Raw genomic sequence first — 20,994 nt, 5'->3', positions numbered from 1 at the left:
CTCTGGGGGCAGTGAGAATTTTGTTCACTTCAGAGAGGCATGCAAACTCCATTTTTGCTTGTGTCCCAACTCCTCTGGTAAGGAGGAGCAGAGGGTGAGGATTGTAATCTCCCTGCTCAGGGGTAATGCTCAGACTTGGGCTTTTTCGCTGCCATCAGGGGATCCCTCCCTTCGATCCGTGGAAAGATTTTTTGTGGCCCTGGGGCAGATATATGATGACCCGGATCGTGTTGCTCTTGCCGAATCTAACTTACGTGTTTTATGCCAGAACAAACTGTCTGTGGAGCTTTATTGTTCTGAATTTCGGAGATGGGCAGCTGATTCAGGTTGGAATGATGCTGCACTCCGGAGTCAGTTCTGTCATGGTCTCTCAGAGAGATTGAAAGATGCGTTTGCTTTCCATGAGAGACCAACGTCCTTAGAGTCTGCCATGTCATTGGCGGTACGCCTTGACAGGCGTCTAAGAGAAAGAAACAAGACCTCTCTGTCCAGCCATTGTCAGTCTAGGGGCAATGGTGCGGACTCATTCAGTGTGCAGGGGCCTCATCCTGTCTCGCTCCCCTCTGAGGAGGAGCCCATGCCGCTAGGTCGACTTGCCCCTGATAAAAGAGGATTTAGTCCTCAGAGTATGGTGTGTTTTTGTTGTGGGGGCATAGGTCATTTGGCAAATGTTTGTCCGTCTAGGAGATTCTTGAACTGTACTAAGAGCGATAATAAGAGAAAAACCTCAAAAGGTGAATCATCAAATTCTGCTTCATCTGCTACTTTGGGCAAAGTTGATGTAGGAATTGATGCTTTTCCTCTGACCTGCAGTTCCCGTTTTCTCCTGTCTGCCAGGGTGGCGCTAGAGAGCAAAGTCATTTTTGTCGATAGTGGAGCGGCCGTCAATCTTATTGACACTCAATTTGTAGCCATGCATGGTTTTCAGGTTTGCACATTAGAAAAGGATATACCTGTTTTTGCTATTGACTCTGCTCCACTCTCACAGAGATCTCTGAAGGGCATTGTTCACAATATCCGGCTAGCTGTAGGTGACACTCATGTGGAGGATATATCTTGTTTTGTCCTTAACGGATTGCCTTCTCCTCTAGTTTTGGGGTTACCCTGGCTCACTAGACATAACCCCACTATTGATTGGCAAGGAAGGCAAATAAATGAGTGGAGTGACTTTTGTAGAGAGAATTGTCTCACAGCGACTTTTGCAGAGGTGTCTACTAAAACTGTGCCATCATTTCTCTCTGATTTCTCGGACGTGTTTTCCGAGAGTGGTGTTCAGGAGCTACCTCCTCACCGGGAGTTTGACTGTCCCATTAACCTCATTCCCGGCGCCAAGCTGCCAAAAGCACGCCTCTACATTCTCTCACAACCGGAAAGAATCGCAATGCAAACTTATATCTCGGAGAGTCTCGATAAGGGGCATATTCGTCCCTCAAAGTCACCTGTGGCCGCGTTTTTTTTTTTTTGTTAAAAAAAAAGATGGCTCTCTGAGACCTTGCCTAGATTTTAGGGAGCTGAACCGTATCACGATTCGCGATCCCTATCCCCTTCCTCTGATCCCGGACCTCTTCAACCAAATTGTTGGGGCCAAGGTGTTTTCCAAATTGGATTTGAGAGGCGCGTACAACCTGGTCAGGGTCAGAGAGGGGGATGAATGGAAAACGGCCTTTAATACCCCTAACGGGCATTTCGAGAATCTCGTTATGCCTTTCGGCCTGATGAATGCTCCGGCCGTCTTTCAGCATTTTGTTAATAGTATTTTCTACCATTTAATGGGGAAATTTGTATTGGTGTATCTTGATGATATTTAGATTTTTTCCCTGATGTTCAGACCCATCAGGATCATCTTTTTCAGGTTCTGCAGATTCTGCGGGAAAATAAATTGTATGCCAAGCTGGAGAAATGTCTTTTTATGGTATCGGAGATTCAATTTCTGGGTTTTCTCCTCTCTGCTTCTGGTTTTCGCATGGATCCGGAGAAGGTCCGTGCTGTACTTGAGTGGGAGCTTCCTGAGAATCAGAAGGCATTGATGCGCTTTCTGGGTTTTGCGAACTATTACAGAAAGTTCATTTTGAATTATTCCTCTGTTGTCAAACCCCTTACTGACATGACAAAAAAGGGGGCGGATTTTTCCTCTTGGTCGGAGGAGGCGCTTGCAGCCTTTTCTAAGATTAAAGAGAGTTTTGCGTCTGCTCCCGTCTTGGTGCATCCCGATGTTTCCTTACCTTTTATTGTTGAGGTGGATGCTTCCGAGGTGGGTGTCGGTGCAGTTTTGTCCCAGGGCCCTTCTCCTGCCAAATGGCGACCCTGTGCCTTTTTCTCTAAAAAACTCTCCCCGGCAGAGAGAAACTATGATGTGGGAGATAGGGAGTTGTTTACCATCAAGTTGGCTTTCGAGGAATGGCGCCATTGGTTGGAGGGGGCCAGGCACCCTATCACCGTTTTTACCGACCATAAGAATCTGGCATACTTGGAGTCGGCCAGGCGTATGAATCCGAGACAGGCCAGATGGTCTCTGTTCTTCTCCAGATTCCAGACTGAGGCACCTGCCCGTTGTCCTTCTGGGAAGTTGTTCGTGCCTCCTGAGCTACGTCACAAACTCTTCAAAGAGCTTCATGATACGGTTCTTGCTGGTCACCCCGGGAGTAGAGCCACGGTAGATCTCATTGCTCGGAGATTTTGGTGGCCGGCTCTTCGTAAGTCGGTGGAGGGTTTTGTGGCTGCTTGTGAGACGTGCGCTCGCGCTAAGGTCCCTCGTTCACGGCCTTCAGGTTCCCTTCTCCCGTTACCCATACCTTCCCGTCCTTGGACACACCTGTCCATGGACTTTATCACGGATCTTCCTCGTTCCTCGGGGAAGTCGGTGATCCTGGTGGTGGTGGACCGTTTTAGCAAGATGGCTCATTTCGTACCTTTCCCTGGTTTACCCAATGCTAAAACGTTGGCGCAAGCTTTTGTCGACCATATTGTTAAATTGCACGGCATTCCCTCTGATATTGTTTCCGATAGAGGCACGCAGTTTGTGTCCAGGTTCTGGAAGGCTTTCAGTTCTCGCCTGGGGGTTCGGCTGTCCTTCTCTTCTGCTTTTCACCCGCAGTCGAATGGTCAGACTGAGCGCCTCAATCAGAATCTGGAGACATATTTGCGCTGTTTTGTGGCAGAGAACCAGGAGGATTGGTGTTCATTTCTCCCACTTGCTGAGTTTGCTCTGAACAACCGTCGTCAGGAATCTTCTGATAAGTCACCATTCTTTGGTGCATATGGGTTCCATCCGCAGTTTGGGACATTCTCGGGAGGGGCTCTTTCTGGTTTACCTGAGGAGGAGAGATTTTCCTCGTCTTTGTCTACCATTTGGCAAAAGATTCAGAGTAATCTTAAAAAGATGAGTGAGAAATATAAGCGTGTGGCTGATAAGAGACGTGTGCCTGGTCCGGACCTGAATGTGGGTGATCTGGTGTGGTTGTCTACAAGAAATATTAAACTGAAGGTTCCCTCTTGGAAATTGGGTCCCAAGTTTATTGGGCCTTATAAAATCTTGTCAGTCATCAATCCTGTTGCCTTCCGTCTTGATCTTCCACGGGTTTGGAAGATACATAATGTATTTCACAGATCTCTCTTAAAACCATATGTCCAGCCCACGGTACCCTCCTCTTTGCCTCCTCCTCCGATTTTGGTTGATGGCAATCTGGAGTTTGAGGTTTCCAGAATTGTGGACTCTCGCATTGTCCGCGGTTCTCTTCAGTACCTCGTTCATTGGAAGGGTTATGGTCCTGAGGAGAGGATGTGGGTTCCGGTGTCGGACATTAAAGCCACTCGCCTCATCAGGGCATTTCATAGGGCTCATCCTGACAAGGTGGGTCCTGGGTGTCCGGAGTCCACCCGTAGAGGGGGGGTACTGTCACTACCAGAGCTTTGGGACGTTCTCACAGCTCTGTTTCTCCATCCCCGTGATGATGTCACTACTAGAGCTTGGAGGAGTTCTCACTGCTCTGTTTCTCCGCCCCTGTGATGAAGTCTTTACTTTCTGTTTCCTTCCTCCCAGCTGTTCCTCCTGCGTTTGATTTCCCTGCCTTTAAATCACCCCTCCTCCTATTGTAGGGCGTGGATTATATTTCTCATTTCAGTTGTAGCTCTTGCTTGAGTATCTTCACTTGTAGCTATCAGTTCACTGGACCTGTGTTCTGCTTCAGCAAGCACTCCGGATATTGCCAGCTGTCCTTTGATCCGTCTTCTCTGCGGCTGCAGCTCCTTCAGCTAAGTTTGCAGACATTGTTGTGTACCTGGTTATTTTCTGACTGGATCTGAGGTGGCCACGGTTCCCTCCATATACTGAGCAGGGCACCGGTGGCCGTGCCCCTTCCACTATTGTAGGGGTTACAGTGGTCATCAGTCTTAGGTACGCGGGCATGCCTTGTTCCGCCATTTGGATCCGGGCATGTGCTTTAGCAGCATAGGGAGAGCTTTGAGGGTCTGACAGGGGTCACCCTTTATCCTCCCTAGTGTGGGTCCGGTCAGTAGCTCTTTTTACTGTGTATACTCTTGTTGCTCACATACAGCCGTGACACAAGGGAGTGGGGGAGAGAGTGACAAGGGAGGGAGGGGGGGGAAGAGAGTAACAAGGGAGGGAGGGGGGGAGAAGAGAGTGACAAGGGAGTCCCCAGAGCCAGACCAAGAGCCAGACTGCAGCCAGAGACCAGATCATCTTATTGTCCTGGTGGTAAGTAGACAATGCAATGTGTTTATTATTTAATTGTTTAATTAATACTACATTGGAAACTAATTTACCTCACATTTAGGGTCCATTCACACATCCGTGTGTGTTTTGCGGATCCACAAAACACGGACAGCGGCAATGTGCGTTCCGCATTTTGCGGACCGCACATTGCCGGCACCAAGAGAATATGCCTATTTTTGTCCGCTATTGCGGACAAGAATAGGACATGTTCTATTTTTTTCAGGATCGGAATTGCGGATCCGGGTCCGCAATTCCGGATCGGGGCCGCACGTCGTGCGGCCCCATAGAAATGAATGGGTCTGCAATTCCATTCCACAAAAAGAGACAGCTACAAGAAGCTTGATTAACCCTAAGGGAAACATAGCAGTTCTTTTAATTTAAAAGCTGAGAAAGGGGTGGAACATATGTGATGTCATGATATGGGCAGATCATCTGATAAGGTGGGGTGGGCGGCAATTTTTATCTTGCCTAGGGCGGCAAAAATCCTTGCACCGGCCCTGCTCCCAATGGCCCCCATACAGTATAATGACCCCCCGTGCCACAATATAATAACTCCCTGGTTCCTCCATTACAGTATAATGACCCCCAGTGGCCCTCCACACACAGTATAATGATCCCCAGTGGCCGCACACACAGTATAATGAGCCTCCAGTGGCCAACCACACAGTATAATGAGCCCCAGTGGCCCTACACACAGTATAATGACCCCCCAGTGGTCCTCACACAGTATAATGACCTCCTGTGGCCCCGTCATAGAGTATAATGACCCCCAGTGGTCCACTCACTGGGGGTCATACTGTATGGTTGGGGCACTTGAGGTCATTGTACTGTATGGGGGTCACTGGGAGTCATTATACTGAATGAGGACTCTGGGGGTTATTACACTGTATTGGGGGTCATTGGAGATCGTAATATTGAATTGGGGGTGCACTGGTGGTCATTATACTGTGTGGGAGGGTACTGTGGGTCATTATACTGTGTAAGGGGCCGTCACACAGTATAATGAACCCCCAGTGGCCCCCTCCCACAGTATTATAACCATGACCCCCTCACAGTGTAATGACCCCCCAGTGGCACCCTCACATACCTATCATTGCTGGAGAGCAGGGGAGCTGGTGGTCCTTTCATTCACTCCTCGCCTCTTGCCCTGCGCAGCACTGATACAAACGTCATGACATCACCGCTGGGCTGGGCTTGGAGGAGAGAAGGAGCACAGGAAGATGAGCTGCATTTAGTGAATAAAAGGACCGCCAGCTCCCCTGCGCTCCAGCAAAGAGCGCTACCATTTGATGAAAGCGCTCACAGCAGCCGGCCCGGCACCCCCCTGAGAGTTGAACCCCCCTTCCCCCATTGGCACAATAATAATACCAAAATTCTGATTCGACTTCAATACCATAAAAAAAGTATTGTGATACTCGATACCATTCAATACCGTGAAAAAAATAACACCAAAATAGCCGTTGTGCATTCCGCATTTTATGGAACGTCCGGCCCAAAATAGAACAGTCCTATCCTATTTTTTGGGGGGACAAGGTGACTAAAAAATTGTGAATTCCATGTTTTGTTTTTCTGTTACGGCGGTCACCGCATAGGAGATATTTTTAAATATTTTAATAGTTCAGAATTTTTCGGACGTGCCTATAAATAATATGTTAATTTTTTTATTGCTTATATATTTTATATATAACATTGGGAAAGGGGGGGATTTAAACTTAATATTTTGGTGTTTTTTTTTAAACTTTATTTATTTTAACTTTTTAAATAACTATTAGCCCCCTTAGGGGCTAGAACCCTTGTCCTATTCACCCTAATAGAGATCTATTAGAGATCCATTAGGATGAATAGATGCCCTGTTCTTTGTGCACAGGGAGCTTACCTTGGCAGCCGCAATTTCATTGCTGGGGCTCTGATCTGGAGCTTCCACTGCCACCGATGAATATAATACTGGGGAGAGGAGGCCGCAGCACCACCAGTGATTATAATACTTGGGGTGTGTCACGCCCTAATGTGGGAGGGAAACCTCACACCGAACATAGTAGGAGAAGGAAATAATGCCTGAAAACTAGGGAAGAAAGATTGTCACCTCCTAGTGAAAACCCTAATCAAAGCCCTGACTGACTACCAGTATGAACAGACTCTAGAGATAGGTGAGTTCATACACAGGAATACTTAAGGTTCTATTTAACCCTAAAGGACCCTTGTACTAATGACAGGAATGAGACAACCTGTTCCTCTAAAAGAAAGGATGAACAGGAGTCTCCCTAAGGCCTAATACAAAACAACAAAGAAATGCAACACACAGAAAAGCCAAAATAAAAGAAAAAAGAAAAAGGTAACACAACTTCCAAGAAGCTATGGCAGCACCAGGAACTCAGCTGAGGTCCAAACACCAGCTATCCACAGGTCCAACTGAAGCTATAAACCGCACAGCATTGTGGGAGAAACAACTATAAATGGGAAAAGTTAAATGACCACAAAAGCAACACCTGGAAGTTAAGTGTGTGGCCAGTACCAGAAACACAGACGCCTGTTGATCCACAAGGTAAACATGTCAATTCAAACCACGTGTTGCAAGTCTCAAAGATCTCCTGCCACTCACTGTCGCGGGGACGTCTGTATGTCTCGGTACGTCCGTGACAGGGGGGGGCGCACTACACCACCAATGAATATAATTAACCCATTAATACAAATGCAGCACCTGAGGAGTTAGTAGATGCAGTTCGACGGATCGCCATGCCCCGTCATTGAGGCCGGGTGCCGGCTATGTGATAGGGCTGGCACCCGCCGCTTACATTTGATTAAGAGGTTAATTATATGCATTGGTGGCGCAGTGGCCTCCTCCATCCTCCCCTTAATCCTTTCATTGGTGGCCCATTGGCCACAGCCTCTCCCCTCCTCTTCAGTATTGAATTCTCATTGGTGGCCAGCGGCAGCCGAGTCACAGTGGAGAGGGAAGGAACGGACTCCTTCCCCACTGTGTCGGCTGATGAAATCGTGGTGCGTGCCGAGGGCAACGTGTGCCTTGTTCTCAGTGCAGTGGGCCTCCCAAGAGCAGTGGGCCCCGCCACTTGCCCGTGTATGCCGGCTGCTGTCACTGGCCCTGATCCCAGGTGTGGCTGCTGGGAATACTGGGGAATAAATTGAGGCCTTAGAGCCTCAGCCAGTGTCAGAGTATGCTGGCTAGGAGACTATGTGGCTGGGCAAAGTCTGATCCTCCTGACATGCTGAAGGCATAGGTGAGAGAGTTTATTTAACCCCTTGGCGACATTTGACGTAATAGTACATCACAGCAGGAAGTGACTTCCCGCAAATTGACGTACTATTAAGTCATGATCGGGCGGGCACAGGAGCTGTGTGCGCACAATCAATGCAGAGGCCTGGCTGTGACTGACAGCTGGGACCCTGCTAAATCCGCTGGTATCACTGTAAACACCAATGCTGGCAGATTAACCCCCTATATGTCACAATCAATGCTGACTGCAGCATATAAGAGGATCCCAGAAGGATAGAGCTCCCTCTGCCTCTCCATTGGCCCCCGCAATGGCCTCAGGGTCTGCCATGTACGGAAGCCTGTGAGACCCAGCCCCCCATAGCGCAGGAGAAGCGCTGTTTGCTTACTGCCGGTGATATACCTGGCTTTTTCTCAGTATGCTAGGTTGAGTCTTTCACCTAGCAGTGAACCTGATGACGTCACCAGCACTAATAGGCAGTCTTTAGCGCTGCCCTAACCTGTAAAACAGCTTAGGGCAGAACTAAAGATCGTCCATTAGTGCTGGTGACGTCACCGGACTCACTGCTAGGTGGAAGTCTCCCCCTAGCATTCCCATGTGAAGCCCGGTATGATACCGGTAGTAAAGAGAAAGCCCTTGCCCTGCGCAATGCAGCGCAGGGCAAGGGGGAGCATCGGAGCAAGAAATGGTAACTTAGTGAAGGTAGTAGTTGTAGTAGTAGTACAGTGTAATTACAGCTTTTCTTTCAAAAAGAGTTTTGGTCACCTTGCCTACCTACCAAAATTGAATCAAACATTCTGAAAAAGTTACATGTTCCCCAAAATGATACCAATAAATACTACAGCTCAACCTGCAAGAAGCAAGTCATCAGACAACTATGTTAATGGAAAAAAGGAAACTTTTTTTTTTTACAAAAGGTTCTAAATTTTAAGTAGTAAAACATAATATAAACTATATAAATTTGGTATCACTGTACTTATACTGATCCCCATAATATGGTCGTAATGTGATTTCTACCACACTGAATGCTGTAAAAATGAAACCAAAACGACAATTATGAAATTGCATTTTTTAGCTTTTTTACCCCACAAATATTTATTTTTACAGTTTTGCAATATATTATATGGAGCATTCAATGGTCCCATTAAAAAGTACAACTTGGAAAAATTACCAAAACTGGCCTGGTCCTGAAGGGGTTAAGGGAACATCACTATAGTTAGTAGGAATTAGATGTTTTCTTTGTCTGCTTTTAAATTCTGTTTAATAGAAAGCTCTAATTAATCCACCTAAAATATTGTACACGCTACCTCAGTACCCTGTATGTTATAACAAGCTTACTAAATATCAGTATTCCAGAGTTGGACAATACAGCTTGAGGACCTATCCTTCCCATGAGCCCTGACTGTAAGCAGTCATAATTAAAGCATTTGACAGAATTCTTCACTTCTGGCGCCCATTGACACCTATTGTTCATTATGATATATTATTATATATTGTGTATTGTGGCTCTTTGCTGAATATTCACAGTAACAAATATTGAAAAATGTTTCACTTTGGTTTGGCTGTAATTAGAGTTTAGCTTTTTTTTGGACCCGGACCCGAACCCGAACATTTACGTAAAAGTTCAGGTTCGTGTTTGGCGATTTTTATGGTGCTTTTTGAAAGGCTGCAAAGCAGCCAATCAACAAGCGTTTAACTGTGTGCCCTTAGAAGCCATCACAGCCATGCTTACTATTGGCATGGCTGTGATTGGCCAACTGCAGCATGTGACCCAGCCTCTATATAAGGCTGAGTCACGTAGCGCTGCACGTCACTCTGCTATTCTTAGTGTAGGGAGAGGATGCTGCTGCTGTCAGGGACAGATCAGGGATAAATACTAAGAAGAACTGCCTTATAACGCAGCGATCTCAATCCAATGTGTTTTGTGGGTGCAGTGCACAGTTTTTTTTAAGCCTGCACTGAGCCAACTTTTGTTGAAAACGCTTTATTTTTAACTTCAGTTTGTCAGTATGAATACCTAATCGGCAGCCATTTTATGCAGACATGCTGGTTCAGCACTATCTATCTGGATGTCTGCTAGTCCAGAAATACAGCTTTTTTGCTGACTGCTTAAAAAAATTTTTTTTTCATATACTGGTCATCTTTGATTACACGTGCATAAGTGACTGTTACATTTAGGCCACAAATACGGCCATTCGTTCACTGCGGTTGAAAAAACCGTGTGTTCATATACTGCTCATTTTGAATTTAACGTACATAGAATACAGTCACATTTAGGTCACAAATACGGCCATTTTTTTTACTGCGGCTTAAATAAACCGTGTGTTCATATACTGCTCATTTAGAATTTAACGTACATCGAATACAGTCACATTTAGGCCACAAATACCATTGTCATATAAAGTAAAAAAAAAAAAATTGAGTGCAATACCCTACATCAGGGTTTATATTGGAGGTTAATTATTTTTAACATACTTAACCAATTTTTACTATGCTTTGTGAACGCTAACTATGAGGCAAACATCTAATAAGGGACGCGGTCATGGTCGCGGTGGTGGTGTTGGTGGAGCCTCTGGTGCAGGGAGAGGACGTGGCCGTTCTGCCACAGCTACACGTCCTACTACCTCAGGTCCCAGTAGCCGCCAGAATCTACAGCGATATTTGGTCGGGCCTATTGCCGTTCGAAGGATGGTAAGGCCTGAGCAAGTACAGGTGCTAGTCAATTGGGTGACCGACAGTGGATCCAGACAGTGGATCCAGGGGTGGAAGACATAGAATGCACTGACGCACAACCACTTATGTTTCCTGATGAGGACATGGGAATACCACCTCAGCACGTCTCTGATGATGACGAAACACAGGTGCCAACTGTGTCGTCTTTCTGCAGTGTGCAGACCGAAAAAGAGGTCAGGGAGGAAGACTGGGTGGAAGACGATGCAGGGGACGATGAGGTCCTAGACCCCACATGGAATGAAGGTCGTGCCACTGGCTTTCAGGGTTCAGAGGAAGAGGCAGTGGGTAAATGTAGTGGCGGCTGGGCCCCAGGCGGAGAGCTGTTTGGCGCATGTCCTTCCGCCGCCAAGGATCGCAGGGCATCATTCTTTGCCTCCTGTTGCCTCCTCTTCCTACTCGGCTTTCTGCTCCTCTTCTACCACCTCCTCATCCGGTTAGCGACAGACCTTCACCACCAACTTCAGCACAGCCAGGGGTAAACGTCAGCAGGCCGTTCTGAAACTGATGTGTTTGGGGGACAGGCCCCACACCGCGCAGGAGTTGTGGCGGGGTATAGAACAGACCGACGAGTGGTTGCTGCCAGTGAGCCTCAAGCCCGGCCTGGTGGTGTGCGATAATAGGCGAAATCTCGTTGCAGCTCTGGGACTAGCCGGTTTGACGCACATCCCTTGCCTGGCGCGAGTGCTGAATTTGGTGGTGCAGAAATTCATTCACAACTACCCCGACATGTCTGAGCTGCTGCATAAAGTGCGGGCCGTCTGTGCGCACTTCCGGCGTTCTCATCCTGCTGCCGCTCGGCTGTCTGCTCTACAGCGTAACTTCGGCCTTCCCGCTAACTGCCTCATATGCGACGTGGAACTCCACCTTGCACATGCTGGAGAGACTGTGCGAGCAGCAGCAGGCCATAGTGGAGTTTCAGCTGCAGCACGCACGGGTGAGTCGCACTGCGGAACAGCACCACTTCACCACCAATGATTGGGCCTCCATGCAAGACCTGTGTGCCCTGTTGCGCTGTTTCGAGTACTCCAACAACATGGCCAGTGGCGATGATGCCGTTATCAGCCTTACAATACCACTTGTATGTCTCCTTGAGAAAACACTTAGGGCGATGATGGAAGAGGATGTGGACCAGGACGAGGAGGAGGAAGAGGGGTCATCTCTAACACTTTCAGGCCAGTCTTTTAGAAGTGGCTCAGAAAAAGGATTTTTGCAACAGCAGAGGCCAGGTACAAATTTGGCCAGCCAGGGCCCACTACTGGAGGAGGAGGAGGATGGGGATGAAGCATGTTCACAGCGGGGTGACATCCAACGCAGCTCGGGCCCATCACTGGTGCGTGGCTGGGGGGATACGGAGGACGCAGACGATACGCCTCCCACAGAGGACAGCTTGTCCTTACCTCTGGGCAGCCTGGCACACATGAGCGACTACATGCTGCAGTGCCTGCGCAACGACAGCAGAGTTTCCCACATTTTAACGTGTGCTGACTACTGGATGGCCACCCTGCTGGATCCCCGTTACAAAGACAATGTTCCGTCCTTAATTCCCTCACTGGAGCGTGATCGGAAGATGCGCGACTACAGGCGCACGCTGGTAGACGCGCTCCTGAGAGCATTCCCGACTGACGCCGGGGGACAAGTGGAAGCACAAGGAGAAGGCAGGGGAGGAGGAAGAGGTCGCCAACGCAGCTGTGTCAGCGCCAGCACCTCAGAAGGCAGGGTTAGCATGGCCGACATGTGGAAAAGCTTTGTCACCTCGCCGCAACAACCGGCCCCAACTGCTGATATGGAGGGTGTTAGTAGGAGGCAGCATTTGAACAACATGGTGGAACAGTACCTGTGCACACGCCTACACGTACTGACTGATGGTTCTGCCCCATTCAACTTCTGGGTCTCCAAATTGTCCACATGGCCAGAGCTTGCCCTGTATGCCTTGGAGGTGCTGGCCTGCCTTACAGCCAGTGTACTCTGAACGTGTATTTAGCACAGCAGGAGGCGTCATTACAGACAGACGCAGCCGCCTGTCCACAGCCAACGTGGACAAGCTCACATTCATTAAAATGAACCAGGCTTGGATCCCACAAGACTTGTCTGTACCTTGTGCAGAATAGACATTTATACCACCATCAAACATACATTCTTGTACTCAAGTCAAGTGCAATGATTCTTTGTTTTCTTTTTTTTAATTTGTCCCAATATTTTGGGGGCTATCTACCCCAATAAAAAAAATAAAAATAAACATTGTTGGCTGCCTCCTCCTCATCTATTGCTATCTCCACCTACAACACCACATTCACCGCCCCCTCAACCTCCGACTCCATATCAACCTTCTTCTCTGAGTTGCAGGTTAATAATTTGTAATTTTTAGTTATTTTATTTTAACCGCCTCACGTCCGCCCATAGGATATAAACGTCCTATGGGTGGACGTCTATTTCTGACAGCACGTTTTAAAACGTCCTGTCAGAAATAGCAGCTGCACGCTAATCGTGCAGCTGCTGATCGGGTTGCCCGCTGTCAGTGACAGCAGGGCAACCCTAAGACAAGGCAGGGACAGTGCCCAGGTGTCCCTGCCTTCACGATCGCTGCAGACACAGCGCTCACCGAGCGCTGTGTCTGCAGAGCAGGAAGCGCTGTGCGCTTCCTGTTCCGGCCCAGCGGTCATGTGACCGCCGTAACCGGAGTGTGCAGGAGCTGTGTGAGGTCTCTCAGAGACCTCGATCAGCCCTGCTGTGAGGCTGTACAGCGCAGGATTGCTGCTGTACAGCCTCTATAGGGGTGCATTTGTCCTGTAACTGGGGCTACTATCTCAGCCCCAGTTACAGGAGAAATCAACTGTGAAAAAAAAAAGAAAAAGTGAAGCAAATGTCCCCCAGAGGTCTTGTATGACCTTATGGGGGACGAAAAGTGTAAAAAAAAATAAAAAAAATAAAGGGTTGAAAAAATAAAATAAAATAAAGTTTCACATGTAAAAAAAAAAAAAGTTCCCAAGTTAGGAATAAAAAAAAATAATTAAAATAGAAAAAATAAAGTAAAATAGACATATTTAGTATTGCCGCATCCGTAAAAACCAGCTCTATAAAAATATCACATGACCTAACCCCTCAGATGAACACCGTAAAAAATAAATAAAAAAACTGTGTCAAAACAAGCAATTTTTGTCACCTTGCATCACAAAAGGTGCAACACCAAGTGATCAAAAACGCGTATGTCCCACAAAATGGTACCAATAAAACCGTCACCTCATCCCGCAAAAAATGAGCCCCTACATAAGAAAATCTCTCAAAAAATAAAAAAACTATAGCTCTCAGAACATGGACACATTAAAACATAATTTTTTGGTTTCAAAAATGCTATTATTGTGTAAAACTTTAATAAATGAGAAAAAGTATACATATTAGGTATCGCCACGTCCGTAACAATCTGCTCTATAAAAATGTCACTTGACTGAACCCCTAAGGTGAACGCTGTAAAAATAAATAAATAGAAACTGTGCTAAAACAACCAATTTTTTGGTCACCTTGCCCCATAAAGTGTTATATTGAATGATCAAAAAATCATATGTACCCAAAAATAGTACTAATAAAACTGGCACCTTATCCCCTAGTTTCCAAAATGGGGTCACTTCTTGGGAGTTTCTACTGTAAGGGTGCATCAGGGGGCTTCAAATGGGACATGGCATCTAAAAACCATGTGGAGTTCCTTTCCTTCTGCGCCCTGCCGTGTGCCCATACAGCAGTTTACGACCACATGTGGGGTGTTTCTGTAAACCGCAGAATCTGGGTAATAAATATTGAGTTTTGTTTGGCTGTTAACCATCGATGTGTTAGAGAAAAAAATTGATTAAAATGGAAAATCTGCCAAAAAAGTGAAATTTAAAAATTTGATCTCCATTTTCCTTTAATTCTTGTGGAACGCCTAAAGGGTTAACAAAGTTTGTAAAATCGGTTTTGAATACCTTGAGGGGTTTAGTTTCTACAATGGGGTCATTTATGGGGGTATCCACTATGTAGGCCCCACAAAGTGACTTCAGACCTGAACTGGTCCTTATAAAGTGGGTTTTGGCAATTTTCTTAAAAATTTGAAGAATTGCTTCTAAACTTCTAAGCCTTCTAACGTCCTAAAAAAATAAAATGACATTTCCAAAATGATGCCAACATAAAGTAGACATATGGGGAATGTTAAATAATAAATATTTTATGAGGTATCACTTTCTGTTTTAAAAGCAGAGAAATTGAAATTTAGAAAATTGCGATTTTTTTAAATTTTTGGGTAAATTTGGGATTTTTTCATAAATAAAGGTGAAATATTTTGACTCCAATTTATGACTATCATGAAGTACAATGTGTCACGAGAAAACAATCTCTGAATGACTTGGATAAATAAAGGCGTTCCAAAGTTATTACCACATAAAGTGAGATATGTCCGTTTTGCAAAATTTGGCCTGGTCAGGAAGGGGGCAAAGGGCCCAGATGGGAAGTGGTTAAGTTATTTCCCTATCCACATTTGTTTGCAGAGCAGTTGCCATGCTCTTAAGCACATTTTACTGCCTTTTACATCCCTCTAGCCTTTTCAAGGACTATTTTAGAGCCATTTTAATGCAAAAAAGTGCCAATTTTAGTGCCCTAAATTAAAAAAAATCTTATTTTCAATTGTCGGGTGACATTTTACCATTTTTGGCATATACAAACGCCTGCTGTGCCTGGGTGACAGGGGACTAAATCTCTCAAAATCGTCTGTTCTATTGCTGGGTGACATGAACCCCCTTTTGCCGTGAATGAACCCCTGCTGTGCCTGGTTGACAGGGGCCTAAATCTCTCAAAATCCTCTGTTCTATTGCTGGGTGACATGAACCCCCTTTTGCCGTGAATGAACCCCTGATCTGCATTGCTGACAGGGAACTTAATTTAGTGAAAACATCTGTTACTGATCGGAAGATGCGCGACTACAAGTGCACGCTGATGATGGCATTCCTACCTGACAGCGGGGGCACAGTGGAAGCACAAGTCGAAGGCAGAGGAGGAGGAAGAGGTCGCCAACGCAGCTGGGGCACCACCAGCACCTGAGAAGGCAGGGTTAGCATGGCCAAAATGTGGAAAAGCTTTGTCAGCCTTGGAGGTGCTGACCTGCCCTGCAGCCAGTGTATAGTGTGAACGTGTGTTTAGCACGGCAGAGAGCATTATCACAGGCCGCAGCCAATGTGGACAAGCTTACGTTTAATAAAATGAACCAGGCATGGATCCCACAGGACTTGTCCGTACCTTGTGCAGAATAGACATTTATACCAGCCTCAACCATCGATTCTTGTACATTCTTGTACTGAAGTGCACTTATTCTCTGTTTTATTTTGTTATATGTCCCAATATTTTGGGGGATACCCCAATTTAAAAATAAAAAATAACACAAATCAGTGTTGGCTACCTACTCCTCCTTCACCGCCGCTTCCACCTACACTGCCACGTTAACCTACACCGCCACATCCACCGCCTCCTCAACCTCCTACTCATAGATCCAGATTTTTTTTTCTCTGTATTTTATGTTATTTTAAGTCATTTCCCTATCCACATGCAGAACAATTGCCATGCTCTTAAGCACATTTTGATGCCTTTTGCAGCCCTCTAGCCCTTTCCAGGACTATTTTAGAGCCATTTTTGTGGCCAAAAGTTCAGAACTTTTTTTTTCAAGTTCAGCCAAACCTGCCGAACCCCGAACATCCAGGTGACCGCTCAACTCTAGCTGTAATATTCTCTCGAACAAGCATCTTATATAAGAAGGAATAAGAAATCTTATTGTGTTTTTGATGTAATATTGTATAAAATTATAACCTCAAATTGCACAATGTGTTTCTAATTACTATAAATGGCCTGTAATTCACAAGATGGTCACATGTAATGTAAGAGAATAGATGATATAAGGATAAATTAATTATCCTGTAACCACTCCTTTTAACCATTTATCACCCACCAGTCAGACAGCTTAGGCTACTTTCACACTGGCGTTTTGAATTCCGTTTGTGAGATCCTTTTCAGGGATCTCACAAACGGTTCAAAGCGGATCAGTTCAGCCCCAATGCATTCTGAATGGATAAGGATCCGTTCAGAATGAATCAGTTTGGCTCTGTTCCGCCTCCATTCCGCTCTGGATGCGGACACCAAAATGCCTGGCGATGTGGAGCCAAACGGATCCGTCCTGACTTAAAATGTAAGCCAATGGGGATGGATCCGTTTTCACTTACACAATATGGTGCAATTGAAAACGGATCCGTCCCCCATTGACTTCCAACGTAAGGGCTCTTTCACACTTGCGTTGTCCGGATCCGGCGTGTACTCCATTTGCCGGAATTACAAGCCGGATCCGGAAAAACGCAAGTGAACTGAAAGCAATTGAAGACGGATCCATCTTCAAAATGCGTTCAGTGTTACTATGGCACCCAGGACGCTATTAAAGTCCTGGTTGCCATAGTAGTTTAGGGTGGAGCGGGGGAGCAGTATACCTACAGTCCGTGCGGCTCCCGGGGCGCTCCAGAATGACGTCAGAGAGCCCCATGCGCATGGATGACATGATCCATGCAACACGTCATCCATGAGCGTGGGGCGCCCTGACGTCACTCTGGAGCGCCCGGGGAGCCGCACGGACGGTAAGTATACTGCTCCCCCACTCCCCACTACACTTTACCATGGCTGCCAGGACTTTAGCGTCCTGGTAGCCATGGTAACCATTCAGAAAAAGCTAAACGTCGGATCCGGCAATGCGCCGAAACAACGTTTAGCTTAAGGCCGGATCCGGATTAATGCCTTTCAATGGGCATTAATTCCGGATCCGGCCTTGCGGCAAGTGTTCAGGATTTTTGGCCGGAGCAAAAAGCGCAGAAGACATCCTGATGCATCCTGAACAGATTTCTCTCCATTCAGAATGCATTAGGATAAAACTGATCAGGATTCTTCCGGCATAGAGCCTCGACGACGGAACTCTATGCCGGAAGGAAAGAACGCAAGTGTGAAAGGGCCCTAAGTCAGGACGGATCCGTTTTGTCATAGACTTTGGTTTTGGCTTAGACTAAAAGAATAATGCAAACGGATCCGTTCTGAACGGATACAAGCGTTTGCATTATAGGTGCGGATCCGTCTGTGCAGATACCAGACGGATCTGCACCGAACGCAGGTGTGAAAGTAGCCTTATAAAAGTTAATTAGATGGGTTTATGACCTCTGTGAATCCCACCATTGCTGACATGGCAAAATTTCTACTACCATGAAGTCTCTGTATTAATTTGTAATGTTTTATTCTTTTAAAATGATTGTAGCTTTGTGTAGTAACATGATTAAGGGCTCATGCACACAGATGTGTGCTGGCCGTGCCCGTACTGCGGCCCACAAACAGCGGGTCCACAATATATGGGCACTGGCCATGTGCACACCATATTACGGATGTGGATCCATTCACTTGAATGGGTCTGCAATCTGGAAGATAGAGAGCGGAGGCATAGACCGGAAGGCCACAGAAGCACTACAGAGCACTTCTGTGTCATTTCAGTCTGTGACGTGCTCTTTTTTGCAGTGTGAAATGATCACGGACCCATTCAAGTTGAATTGCGGTCCCCCATGCACGGCACGGGCAGCACAGTTTCATGTGCATGAGCCCTAATGAAGCGTTAAAGTATACATGTGTTAGATTTTATCCTACTTGGCAACATTTAGAAGTTGGCCTGCAAGTTAAATTCTGATCTGATCCATTTCCATATAGGCCCTGCCCTTTTCATGACCCATCACTCTCCCTCAGAACACTTATGTTGTCGGCTTCGTCTAATGACACATAATCACATACAGTCAGAGTCACATACAGTTAGAGCTCATGGAGGGTCTTTCATGAGATACTCATATACAAACTGACAAGCAAAAGGTTAACAATGTTTTGATTTTCAGGCTCCATATCTCACGATTCACTACAGCTTCGAATGTGAGACTACCATCATTTTATAGACAATCATCTTGGCTATCTCATACATAAAAGGGACTTGCAACTATTTAGGATATGATTAGTTATGCAGATTCTGCATTGTTACTGTTTTGTTCCTGGTGGTGGAACAAACTTTTTCTTCTTGTATACTGAAAATCACAAGATTTTGCAAGAAAAGAGAAACAGCATCATTCAGCTCATCGATAGCGGTATCTCGGCCAAGAAAATTGCCAAACTGCATCATGTGAGTTCTATCACAGTTGAAAGAATATAAAATGAAATCTGTCCATTCATTCAAAAGCCAAGAGGTGGATGTCCAGGCAAAATATCGGAATCAACAAGTCAGCTCATCACAAGGTCTATCAGTTCTGGCGCGACAAACACAGCAGTGGAGGTGGCTCGTATCTCTTATGCTTCGTAATAGTGAGATCACAGACTTCCATGCTAGAACCGTGCAACACGCATTACACAAGTCTGGAATGGTGGTCGAAAAAAAGGTGAAAAAGCCTTCAATATCGTCATAAGAAGCAATGGCTCGTGTTTGCAAAAAAGTACGAAAAGTGGACAGTAGAAGGTGATTTGGAGCAAAGAGACAAAAGTCAATAGACTTGGCTCTGGTGGGTGCAAATGGGTCTGGAAGAAACCAGGGAAAAAGGGGCTAGCGGATCGAGAAATTGAAGGCACTGTCAAGCTCGGTGGACAAAGCCTGATGCTATGGGGTTGTTTCACAGTCAAAGGCGTTGGATACTTGACCAGGATCTTAATGCTGAGCTACAGTATATGTGAGTATCCTACAAGATGAGTTACTCTGTACACTCGAGTACTATGGGTATTAAATGGACAACATAATGTTCCAGCAGGACAACAAACCGAATCATTTGTTGTGATTGGCTAAGAAATAGTTCAATGACAATGAAATTGAGGTGTTTAATTGGCCCCCACAGTCCCCAGACCTCAACCCAATCGAACACTTGTGGGTAGAGTTGAAGAAAAAGCTGTATTCGTACCCAAGTAGGTCTACCAGTATGCACCAACATTGGGAACACGTAGAAGAGACCTAGGAACATATTTCACTCGAGACATGCTTGAATCTAATCTAATCAAGATCATGCCCAGAAGGATTCAGGCAGTGTTGAAAGCCAAAGGTGGATTTACAAAATAATGAAAATTTAAGATTAGAATTTTAGGAGCAAAACAGTAACAATGCAGTTACTTGACAATAATCTGCATAACTAATCATATGCTAAAAAGTTGCATGTCCAATTTACGTTAGATATAGCAAAGATGATTATCTATAAAATGAAGGTAGTCTCATGTTCGAAGCTGTAGTGGATAGTGAAATATGGAGCCTGAATTTTAAAGTTCAAAACATCGTTACCCTTTTGCTCATCAGTGTATTTGCTAATTTCTCCAAGAGTCCAGGAGATCTTCCTCTTTTTTGAGAGCCTCCCAGAAGCTCCAGGAGAGTTGGCAAGTACAGATCCAGCTATCTCCATCTTGACTCTTAACACTTTAGGTGGAGTTCACATCGCTGATTTGTATTTCCATTGTTCTGCTCTGTTATAGGAGCAGAACAATAAAAATATTCTTCTGCAAAGATGGTTACCATATTTTTCAACCTATAAGATGCCCTCCCTGCCCCCTCAATCCCCCCCCCCTTCCCAAAGTGAGGCTCTGATCTGAGGTCTAATTGGGGGTCATTCAAATTAAAGGTCTGATCTGAGTTCTGAATGGGTGGTCTTTTTCAAATTGGGGCTCTGATCTGAGGTCTTATTGGGGGCCATTCACATTGGGATGTGATTTGAGGTCAGAATGGGGGTCTTTTTCACATTGGGGGTCTGAGCTGAGTTCTGATTGGGGGTCTTATTAACATTGGGGGTCTGATCGGAGCTCTGAACTGGGGTCTGATCTGAGGTCTAATGGAAAAAAAAAAATCTTAATTTCATCCTGTAAAACCCAGGTGCATCTTATGGGCAGGTGCGACTTATATGGCAAAAAATACAGTAGTTGGGATGATGTCTAAATCCCTAAATAGGCAATGCACTGGCTTTGCCACTGGAAGGAAAGATTGCTCTGAAGGGACCGAACCACCTGGTCTTCTAAAGATACATTTAAAACCTCTGTTTTCGACAGATTAACCTTAAAGGGGTTGTGTCACTTCAGCAAGTGGCATTTATGATGTAGAGAAAGTTAATACAACTACTTAATAGAGTTAATAGCACTTACTAATGTATTATTATTATTATCCATATTGCGTCCTTTGCTAGCTTGATTCAATTTTCCATCACATTATACAGTTCTCATTTCCATAGTTACGACCACCATGCGATCCATCAGTGGTGGCCATGC

The 20,994-nt window shown here is 45.7% G+C and overlaps 1 protein-coding gene across 1 annotated transcript in view; it reads left to right on the top strand.

The window, feature by feature from the left end:
* Positions 1-20,994, top strand: part of NALCN (sodium leak channel, non-selective) — a 1,068,865-nt gene that overhangs the window by 833,708 nt on the left and 214,163 nt on the right. The window lies entirely within an intron of this gene.

This window comes from Bufo bufo, chromosome 3 (assembly GCF_905171765.1).
Source record: "Bufo bufo chromosome 3, aBufBuf1.1, whole genome shotgun sequence".
NCBI classification, from domain to species: domain Eukaryota; kingdom Metazoa; phylum Chordata; class Amphibia; order Anura; family Bufonidae; genus Bufo; species Bufo bufo.
This window is presented reverse-complemented; position numbering and strand designations above follow the sequence as displayed.